This window comes from Mytilus galloprovincialis, chromosome 14 (genome assembly GCF_965363235.1).
Source record: "Mytilus galloprovincialis chromosome 14, xbMytGall1.hap1.1, whole genome shotgun sequence".
Classification (NCBI taxonomy): Eukaryota; Metazoa; Mollusca; class Bivalvia; order Mytilida; family Mytilidae; genus Mytilus; species Mytilus galloprovincialis.
In genome coordinates, this window is record NC_134851.1 from 64,556,958 (window position 1) to 64,568,941 (window position 11,984).

Genomic DNA, 11,984 nt, shown 5'->3' on the forward strand with positions numbered 1-11,984 from the left:
AGATGAGCGGGGCGAATAAGTAAAAACAATTTTAAAGTGTCGAGTGGCAGTTTTTTTACAGTATGTTTACGTTGAGAACACGAAACTCTTTATATAGTACTACATGTACTATGCCTGGTAATCGAGACAGACTGACAACGTCATCATTGTGTTAATTTAAAAGATCAAATGTATTGGTTCATTATATGTTCAGTTGTTTTTGTTAATATAAAAAAAGTGTGTGGTGTGATTGCCAATAAGACAACTCCCCACAAGAGACCAAATGACCCAGAAATATGTCTTTGTGATTGATTTAAGCCATTCCAGCTGATGTTTTATAAAGTGTGGTTCTATGCAGTGCTGTTACACTGGTGTTTTATGTAGGGTGAAGGTTTGCGCCTTCAAAAACGTTTAAACCCGCTGTATTTGTTGGCACCTGTCATAAGTAAGGTACCTGCTGTTCAGTGGTTGTCGTTTGCTGATGTGGTTCATACGCGTTTCTCTTTTCTCGTTTTTATATTGATTATATCGTTGGTTTTCCTGTATGGGTATGGGCTTTGCTCATTGTTGAAGGCCGTGCGGTGACCTATAGTTGTTAATGTCTGTGTCATTTTGGTCTCTTGTGGACAGTTGTCTCATTGGCAATCATACCACATCTTCTTTTTTATATTACACTAGTCATTTGTGTGGCCCTTTATAGCTTGCAGTTTGATGGTAGCCAATCAGAATAACGTATTATAATAATAACATTATATGTATGCTTCATTATAATACGTTATTCTGATTGGCTAACTGCACATCACGTGCTATTCATGAAACCGTTGCATTAGACAATAAAATGTATCATTCATGATGACACGAGGTCCCACAATAAAGTGCACAGGTGAATTAAATGAAAACTTGATAAAAATCGTGTTTTCATGAGTCTAGTTATAGTTGTAATTATAAGTATTGAGTGCTTCTTTTTGTAACGTTATATGGTTGTAAAAGCGTTGACCGTGTGCACATTTTTAGTATGAAGCGCTTCCGCGCTTCATACAAAATGTACTTCGGTCAACGCTTTTACACCCCAATAAATTTACAAAAAGCAGCATTCAATTCTTAAATGAAACATACATCTAATGTAATTATTATCTGAACGCTTGAATTCAGGATGCAATTACAAATTTTGTGTGAGGTATATATATTTGTCTAAAATATCATTTGAAGTTTATATTTATATTCGTTATTTGAATGTTGTAGTTTAAACATAATATTTATAGTGGAGTGGATTTATTGCAATTTAAACCCCCTTTCCACTTTGTAGTTGCGAGTGCTGCCTCGTTATGGTTTTTATACTGCAGCTAGTTTTGTTTATTTCCTAAATAGAGTAACATATATATAGCTATATTTTGTGCAATGTCAATTTCATCGTGGATCTCTTTTCCTTAAAGGAGGAAAATAAGTTTGGAATTAGTTTTACAATTTAAATAGCTATCAATGTATTAATTTAAGTTACAGTTTAAAAACAATATTAGGTCAATGTTAGAAAAATATAAACCTCGCCCTTCCCCAGTTTCTCAGCCTCATACAGAAAAGTTTATATTTTTCTGACATTGACCTAATATTGTATATTAGCCTGCTCTTTTTCGAAATATACAAGGGTGTTTTTATGTGCAAGAGATATGGCTCTCTATTTACACGTGTCGGTCATTTATCGTCCATCTCCGATACACCATACTCGCAATTGGTCTCAGTCAGTTAACGTTTATAGCCGGAACGGAGATCGAATCAGGAATCTCTGTGTTAGAAGCCCGATGCAATAACAACTATACCACGGCTCTCTAATATGTCACTGTGTTGCAGATCTAATTAAACATGTTTATCTGCTTTTATTGAGTCTACTCGATAAACTGTTTTATGAAATATTTACTTTCAATAGCCATTTAAACATACGATTTACCATGTATAAGCCGATGGGTTAAAATTGTTTGAAACAATTAATACCTAAGAGGAGTAACTTCCCTTGAAAACAATATTAAATAGTATATTTTGGGTGATTAACCATCCCATGGATATTCTCTATCGCCTTTTTATTTAAAATATAGAATAAAAACTAACATTGTAAAGAAAATATTCTTTAAAAAACTGGAATAACTCAATGAAAATATTTATTGTAAAACAGTGAATTAGTATAGCAGTTTTGCGTTACAATTATGTCGCACATATTTTATCAAAAATAGGTAAGTCTTACTGAAGCAGCGACACGAGATTCTCTCGCGAGATAACTTTTGATAATCGAACCTACTATAGAAGTAGGATTACTATTTAATAGGGATGTCAACGAGTACTCAAATATTCGAGTATCGATTACCAAAATGATACTCGACTAATCGGTTTCATGTTAGAATGCTGTTGTTTTCTTAAGGTGGTACCTAACAGTACAGGGAGATAACTCTGTAAAATCAGCTAAACGCTTTAATTACCTTGTGTTGTTTAAGAAATACAATGTATTAAGCTTCTCGATGAACAAAATAAGTGCTTGTCAAACTGCTATATAACCAGTGTAATTTTTCTGATAAACGGTTGTTTCAAATTTTTTGAAATTTTTATATTTTTGTACAAGGGTCAAAGTAAAGACTTTGTCAAAATTTTATAAAAATTAAACGAGCCAAATTTATTTTAGTTAAGGTGTTGGGTACCACCTTAAGTTTAAACCATAACATGTTTTATTGGGAGCGCTTCCCGGGAATTATATATGAATAAAAATTAAAATACAATACGTATGTTTGCGTTTAACTGTCATTTAAAATTTCCAAAACAGATGTACATGTAGGATATATATGAACATGAGCATTTTTCCAAGTCTTACACGTTTGGCTAATTTTAGTCACTCCCCCACCTTTGTACCGTCAGAGCATATATTTTCATCAGCAGGACTGTTAGTTATCTATTAAATTTAAGAAATCGCTACGTCCCAGACAAAGTTGACTAGATAATATGATAATTTAAATAAGAACAATTGTTTTGCACCCTGTACAAATTATTAATGGTATCTAATTATCACCCCTTTGTTGATTATTAAATCCGAATTAAATGTGTTTGTTTACGTTTCCCAATCACTGCTATTTGAGTTACACTTTTTCTATAGATATTAATTACTTACTTGATTAGATTATTACCAGTTTCCATCAATGTGAAATAGTAAATGAGCTATTAATTATGGTATACAATTCCTCGGACTATTACATGTATCTAGTCCTTGTTAATTATGTTGAGAATTTTACGATCATAAGACAACGACCCACAATACAGATTATTGGTAAAGTTTTGTGTTTCCATTTTGTAAATGTTTTACCGAGTGAGTACTCGAGTATCGCTCGATAAATCCAACGAGTAATCGATTAGTAAATCTTCACCGAGTTGACATTCCTACTATTTATGTATTCTAATTATAATAATTATTATCCTTTAACTTGCAGTTGAAAAAAATTGAAACAAATATCAACATCCGTGTTAAAGTTGTATAATGGTGGAGAGTTATCTCATTTGCAATCATACCACATCTTCCTTTTTTTTATATTTACAACGTCATATGAAGCTTTTAGCCATGATTTTGTAGTTTAATCTTTGTTGCTGGTTGAGGTCTATCTTATATGCATTTTGTATAACGTCTTAGCTTTAATTTAACTGGTTGTTTTTTTTTGTTATATAAATAGTTTTACATTTTTTTTTTGCCGGAGTATTTTAAAGCCTACTTTACTAAAAAAGTGGTTGTGCATTGTTGAGGCCATGCGGTCATATCAAGTTATTAGTGCGCTCCTTATTCGTGTTTAAACTTTAATTTTACTGCGTGTTAATTTTCACCGGACTAAAAAAATTATGACAAAATATTGGAAGGCATAATTCCAATCTGTATACATCAATGGGGGACTTCGGTGACTGAGTGGTCATAGAAATTCGACTACAGTAACTGTTTCACTAGCCTGCCAGCACTGGGATTGTGAGTTCGAATCTCACACGTGGCTGATGCGTTCGCATCCAAATTTAGAAGGTTTGTCAGTTTTAGTTCAAGGCACTCCAGCTTTCTTTACCATAAAAACCAACCTCCTCGAAATAACGCAAAGTGCTGATATGGCGTTTCACCCGACAATCAATCAATATTTGTAAAAAAAAAATGTCGACAATGTGTAATTTGTGACAAAAAATAGTCCATTCATTATAAAATTACTATGACATTTGAAGTAAATAGACTAAACGGCCTCTGTAAGTTTTAGTGAATGGTATTGTGAATAAAAGAGGGACGAAAGATTACAGAGGGAGAGTCAAACTCATAGATTGAAAATAAACTGACAACGCAATGGCTAAAAATAACTAGAGGCTCTAAAGAGCATGTGTCGCTCACCTTGGTCTATGTGCATATTCAACAACGGACACTCTCCAACATTGTAGACAAGAATAGAATTCACGACAAAAATCAGTTTAGATGATCTTGTATTGCTTATCATTTAGCCTGTTTAGTTTCACTCTAACTTCTTTAGTTTTTGCTCAAAACACACAAGAAGATAAACAAAATCCTCATTTAAGGGCAATCACTCCTATAAAGAGTCAGTCTACTTAACTATATCAGCAAAATTTGAATTGTTAGTAGATCTTGACTTGCTGATCATTTTGTGATTTAAAGTGTATCTTTATCTATTATAATTTTCTATCATTTATGACAAAACGCAAAAAAAAGGTGAAAATCGTCTTATAAGGGCAACAACTCCAAAAAGGAGTCGTCTGACCATTTCTTCCATATTGTCTTCATTGTAGATTTTGTTTTGCTGATCATTTTTGCCTAGCTAATTTTCTATATGTCTAATATAGTTTTAAGATAGTTTCAGAGGAGAAGATTTTTGTAAACGATAACAAACATTTAAAAAAAATTGTTAAAAATTGACTCTAAAGGGCAAAAACTCCTTAAGGGGTCAACTGACAATTTTGGTCATTTGAATTATTTGTAGATCTTACTTTGCAGAACATTATTGCTGTTTTCAGTTTATCTCTATCTATAATAATATTCAAGATAATAACCAAAAAAACAGCAAAATTTCCTTAAAATTGCAAGTTCAGGGGCAGCAACCCAACCATGGGTTGTCTGATTTGTCTGAAAATTTTTGGGCAGATAGATCTTGACCTAATAGATCATTTTACCACATGTCAGATTTGCTCTAAATGCTTTGGTTTTAGAGTTATAAGCCAACATCTACATTTTACCCATATGTTCTATTTATAGCCATGGCGGCCATCTTGGTTGGTTGGAAGGGTCACGCCACACATTTTTTAAAGTAGATACCCCAATAATGATTGTCGCCAAGTTTGGATTAATTTGGCACAGTAGTTTCAGAGGAGAAGATTTTTGTAAAAGATTACTAAAATTTACGAAAAATGCTTAAAAATTGACTATAAAGGGCAATAACTCCTATAGGGGTCAATTGACCATTTCGGTCATGTTGACTTATTTGTAAATCTTACTTTGCAGAACATTATTGCTGTTTTCAGTTTATCTCTATCTATAATATTATTCAAGATAATAACCAAAAACTGCAAAATTTCCTTAAAATTACCATTTTAGGGGCAGCAACCCAACAACGGGTTGTCCGATTCATCTGAAAACTTCAGGGCAGATAGATCTTGACCTGATAAACAATTTTAGCCTGTCAAATTTGCTCTAAATGCTTTGGTTTGTTGAGTTACAAGCCAAAAACTGCATTTTACCCCTATGTTCTATTTTTAGCCATGGCGGCCATCTTGGTTAGTTGGCCGGGTCACCGGACACAACTTTTTAAACTAGATACCCCAATGATGATTGTGGCCAAGTTTGGTTTTATTTGGCCCAGTAGTTTCAGAGGAGAAGATTTTTGTAAAAGTTAACGACGACGGACGACGGAGGACGGACGCCGGACGCAAAGTGATGGGAAAAGCTCACTTGGCCCTTTAGGCCAGGTGAGCTAAAAATGCAAACAAACAAAAAATAGTACAGAAGACATAACATAGAAAACTAAAGGCGAAGCAACACGAACCCAACCAAAAACTGGGGTGATCTCAGGTGATCAGAAAGGGTAAGTAGATCCTGTGGCACCCGTCGTGAGGCTTATGTAATAACAAATCCGGTAAATAGTCTAATTCGGTAGGTCACATTCGTGAAAAGGAAATAGTAGTGTAGTTACGACAAAAGGAACATATCCGATATCATCTGTGAAACGGTTATTCCAAAACGGTCTACCAACACGTGATGGCGTCGGTAAATTTACGAAAAACTTATATCCTTTACCTTTTCATGCAGGGTTTCCGTATATTGTAAAATTTAAGTTTTCTCCAGCATAACCCGTACCATTCACATAAGTACAAACATTGTATTATTTGGAACGCCATGGCTATCTGGTGTGGATTATTCTATTATATGATGTGAATATTTTATAATATGCAGGTGCTTTTTTGAGACAATAGAAAAGCACCTTCTTATAATAAAAAGCACCATCACATGATAGAAAAGTACCTTCTTATAATACAAAAACACCTTCATATAATGAAATATCCACAGCATATAATAGAATATGCCACATAAGACAACCATTGTGTTCCATAGTATTACAGACAAAACGTATGTGGTATATGCATAATGTTTCCTTACGTGTTTAAGTAAATCTGAAACATCACAATTTTAAGATATCACAATATAGCAAAAACGCAGTTAAACACGACAATTTTTCAAATGTCCCTGGCGCACTCTTTTTCAAGGGACATATAAATACAGCCGGGTGTCCGTCTGTCCATTTTTCCTTGCGTCTTGGTGTCCGTCTGTCCATGTGTCCGTTAGTCCGGTCTTTTTAGCGCACTTTCGGATACAATGCTTGCCAGATTTTTATAAAACTTATCATATAGGTTGATATCAACAATATCTATGATGGTGCACTTTCGACTCTGTTTAAAAAGGAGTTATGCCCCTTGGAAATATAAAATATGTGCAACGCGGGGGACATTGGAACTCTGTTCTTATATTTAAACTTCAAGTCTTTGTAACAAAACAGTATAGTGAAATAATTGCAAAACTCTACATTAATCCTACACACACACTGTATTCTCATTGTACAGAAGTGTTGGTTTTTTTTAATTCTATTTGGAAATTATGCTGCATTTATATATCTATTTCAACTAGTGGGGCTTTTAGGTACGTGTCTTGACTTTCCATTCGTGTCTAGGTTGGTGTTTTGTTATAGCCAATACATGTTACTTTACTCCGAATTACACCAAATGTTTACAGCACATAGTCCGACTCAGCTTCAACATAGACAGGTGTATGATTTTGACATGCTGATGCTCAATTCTAATGCCAACTAAAAAGTACAGTACTACACTTTCATTAAGCATGCTAAGTCAATTATATCATGTTTTAGTATTAAGTCAAAAAACATTTAGAATTTTGTGCATTTTTTCTTTGATCTTTTTTTTTTTTTATCATTTTTCATATCATGCTACTCGCTTGAGATGCAAAAATTATCGCTAGAAACTAAGAAGGCACGTGGGGTTGGTAATGAAATTGTCATGAAATAAACAACGTCGTTATAGGTAAAATAGCGATAAACAGAATATCATTGGTCGTCTCAACTCCATTGCTTATAAATATTGGAGAAGGATCACAGAAAAATGATCCCGACCAAGTAAAAGAAGAGATTAGTAGATAAAAAGAAGAGAAAAGTAGGCTGTTTGTATTTAGAAAATAGAGAAAAGAAAAAAAATGTTATATAAAAAAATATATTGAATGCAGAAATGATGTACCCCAATTGACTTTTTCGTAATACTATTTTGATTCCGGATTTTTCAATGTTTTTGACAGGTTACCTATTCTGTGGTAAGACATCCTAGAACTCGGTCAAGTACGAGCAACCAAACACAAGTAAAATCAATAACATGAAATATCTGCACTTCGGGAGGAAAGTTAATTGTTTTTCGATTATTTTGTCGTATAATGAAAGCATACAACAGTTCATTTCCTCCAAACAAATGTACCGATCAAAAGCTTGATTGTACTTCTTTACATGTACGTTGCTCTGTGTCGATCGAGTACAAGGCTGTATAAACAAGGTTACCTATCGAAAAATATAAACACCGGAGTAAAAAGTCGTTAATAATTTTTGAAAAAAAATCTATTCCAATCCTTACGCATACTGTTGAAGTTAAATATATATGACACGAGCACTACAATTACAAACATGTAGCTACTTCATCTGAGAGTATTAAATAATAATAGTGTCAGACTTAGAAATCTTGTTAATAGGCATCATTAAATATTTGAAAATAACGAAGTATATAACAAAGTAGTGTTTCCTGTTCATAATTGGTCAATTTATATATCATTTATTATGAAGCAAATTAAACTAAACAACGAAACGGGTCTGACGAAAGATAGTTATCGTGTCATAAAAAGTGTGTGCATCTCGATTAGGGAGCTACCATTTGATTTGTATGGGGGGGGCTAGGATGAAATTTGAAAAAAATAGGCAGGACAGGAGTTTTGAGTAAAAAAAAAGGCAGGATGAGACACTTTGCAAAAAAAAAAAGGCAGGATGACAATTTAGGCAAAAAAAGTCAGGATAAACTAATAAAAAAAAAAGGCAGGACCGAACAGAGTGAAAAATAAAAAGGCAGGACAGGGATTACAACTAAAAAAAAATGCAGGACAAAATTTTTCATCCTAGCCCCCCCATAAAAATCAAATGGTAGCTCCCTTATAAAAACGTCATAGGTTCGGTTGGTTTAGACAAAGAGTGCACATGTTTTTTGCAAAATGTGAGACGACAGGTTTTGAAAACAGAACATTTAATGTGCGCATCAGAGTGTAGGTCGAGTACACAACAGGGTTTTCTAAATTTCAATTTTCTTTACATTTTCGTAAATAGCCGTGTATGACACGATGTTTTGACAAAATATTTGGTTATTCATATAATCCGATCATTAAAGTTGTGTTTTCTCTTATATCTTACTTAAGAGCCAGTCTGCCATAAAACCATGCAAAATCTCAAATTTCGTCCAAATTGGTAGTTATAACTGAGCAACATTATATATATTTCCAAAATCTTTGGGTATTATAGGAGTTAAGATAAAAAAAAGAAATGTGTAAATTCACACTTTTTTTCATTTAACAGCCTTATTTGCATATTTGTGAATTATTAAAAAAAAAATGCAAAAAAAAGAATCACCATATTTAGGTACTTTTTAAAGGTCTGGATAATTGATATATCTCTTAAATGTAGCATTATCTTGTTATATTTTGCAAAGAACATTATAAAAAAAAAAGAAAAAATGCATTTTGACATTTTTTTTACCTTTTGGCAGGTTACCATAGAGGTTCGTGCAACAGATGTATTAGATAACTTGCATGTAGTACATGCACTCAGTAGGTGTTATCTCTCAAGATCATATTTATTTTTTTCAACTTTTTGGATTTTTTTAAAGGTGCATATCAGTTCTAAGACAAGTAAACAAATTTAGCCTGGCAAATATTGGGAAATTGGTAAAAAAATGCTCCCAAATATCTATAAAATGCACTAATTGTAATAGTTTTTGCCCCTTAATATTTTAACTAAAACTGATCAAAGTAGACTTATATTCCGGACAATAACTTTAGTTTACGTGTATAGATCTTTATGATTTTTTTTAGAAGGTTCAACACCACAAAAGGAAGGTTTGGATCAATTTTGGGGATGACGGTCCCAACCGTTTAGGAATTAAGGGCCCAAAGGGGGGCCTTAAACAAGCATTTCATAGTTTAAGGATAATAACTTGTGTATAAATATTTCAATTGCTTTGATATTGTATCACAATGTTTAAAACCACACGTAGAAAGTTTGGATTCATTTAAATGGGTCATGGGTTCAAAGTTAGGAATTAAGGGCCAAAAAGGGGCCAACAAACAAGCATTTTTCTAGTTTCAAGACAATAACTTGTGTGTAATTGTATGGATCTCTCTCAAATTGTACCACAATGCTCCATATAACAAAGGGGAGGCTGGTATTTAGTTTTGGATTAATTGTCCAAAATATGTAGGAATAAGGGGCCAAAAAATGGCCAAATAGAAGCATGTTTCTAGTTTCCAAACAATAACTTGGGTTTAACTTTAAGTATATGGATCTCTCTGTAATTGTACTACAGGGTTCTTTACTTAAAAGGAAAGGATGGGATTGTGTTTAAGGGTTATTCCTTAAAGGGGGTTTCAAAAAATTGGGGGGAGGGGGGGAATTTGTAAACAATTTTATAAGTTTTTAAGGGATTTCTGTACAGAATTGTGCAATAGATTTGTTGATCTTTGACCACATTTATTTTGTAACAAAAACTTTATTTTGTCAAAAATGCAATCACAATCCAAATTCAAACAGCATCAAGCTTGAACATTGTGACCAACTTTAATTTGCCCCAACTGTTCAGGGTCCAACCACTGCGGTTGTATAAAGCTGCGCCCTGCGGAGCACCTGATTTTCATATACTTTTAATTGATGACAGTCTTTTAAAAAGCTTGTTATATGAAACAGAGTTGTGAACATACTTGTACTTCAAAAAATCTTCCTCTTTGAAACTTTTGATTGGAATGCAAACAATTATAGGGGCAATCACTCATTGAGTGTCTAGATTAGAAATCTGTGTCTATTAGAGCGTATGTAAAAAATGTGGCCATTTTTTTCAGCTACGAAAAAAGTTTATATGTGCATATATAATGTGCCATATAAAAGTGTTTGATTTATATCTCAGATTAAATCAAGATAAAAGAAAGACATTTGAGGTGACCCTACTTCTTCAAAAATCGAAAGCTTTTTCCAAAATTATCTTGAATGTTCCCTCTGCAAATAACATCTCTTTCCTGTTTGTTGATACTTTGAGATTTTGACGGCTAACGTCTAAGTGAACTTAGGTTTGCACTGCGTTTGTCTGTCTGTCAGTCTGTCTATCTGTCATTTCGGCAAATCAAGACTTTTTGTGCCTGTAGATTTTGATTTGATATTTTGTTTATTGATTTATCATGACAAGTTACAGGTCAAATTAATTATTCACGCTTTAAGCTTTTCTCTTTGGTTAGTTGAAACCCTTTCTCTAGAATTAAATTTTTGATGAAATACTTATTCATTAGAAGATTTCTGTTCAAACGGAGATAACTGATTTTTTTAAAGACAAAATGACATTTTGAATGCTTTTCCTTTTCTTTGGTATTTAGTGATTCAGTTTTGTTCCAGTCTGATATTTGTGTGCAGAGTTGTGGTCTTTGGAAATCGGAAATTCACTTAGATAGTCAGAATTCAACAAGTTTTTTTTTGTTTTGCTTGAAGATTTTGTCTCGATATTTTTATGTAGTTTACACCATGACAAATTATAGATCAAGTTAAAATTTTGTTCCATTACAATGAATTTGTAATGGGTTGGGGAGTATGTATTGCCATGTATTACTCACAGAATGCTTGTTTTTATCCAAAAAAAATTCTGATGCTGCAAAATTGTTTAATATTTAGTTAAAATAGATATTAATGACTTTATTATGTTAAATTTTTTCAGATCTATCAAACTTTTACTTTTTTTTGCTAATACCTTCATCATGTTCATTCATGACTAAAAACTTGTATTTAGACCATTTTGCACGTTTTTCTTTACGGTAGACCACCATAATATTACATGTATATAAACAGTAAAATCTTACCATTTTAATGACAATATAAACAAGAAGATGTGGTATGATTGCCAAGGAGACAACTGTCCACAAGAGTCCAAAATGACACAGACATTAACAACTAAAGGTCACCGTACGGCCTTAAACAATGAGCAAAGCCCATACCGCATAGTCAGCTATAAAAGGCCCCGATAAGACAATGTAAAACAATTCAAATGAGAAAACTAAAGGCCTTATGTATATAAAAAATGAATGAAAAACAAATATGTTACACATAAACAAACAACTACCACTGAATTACAGGCTCCTGACTTGGGACAGGCACATACAT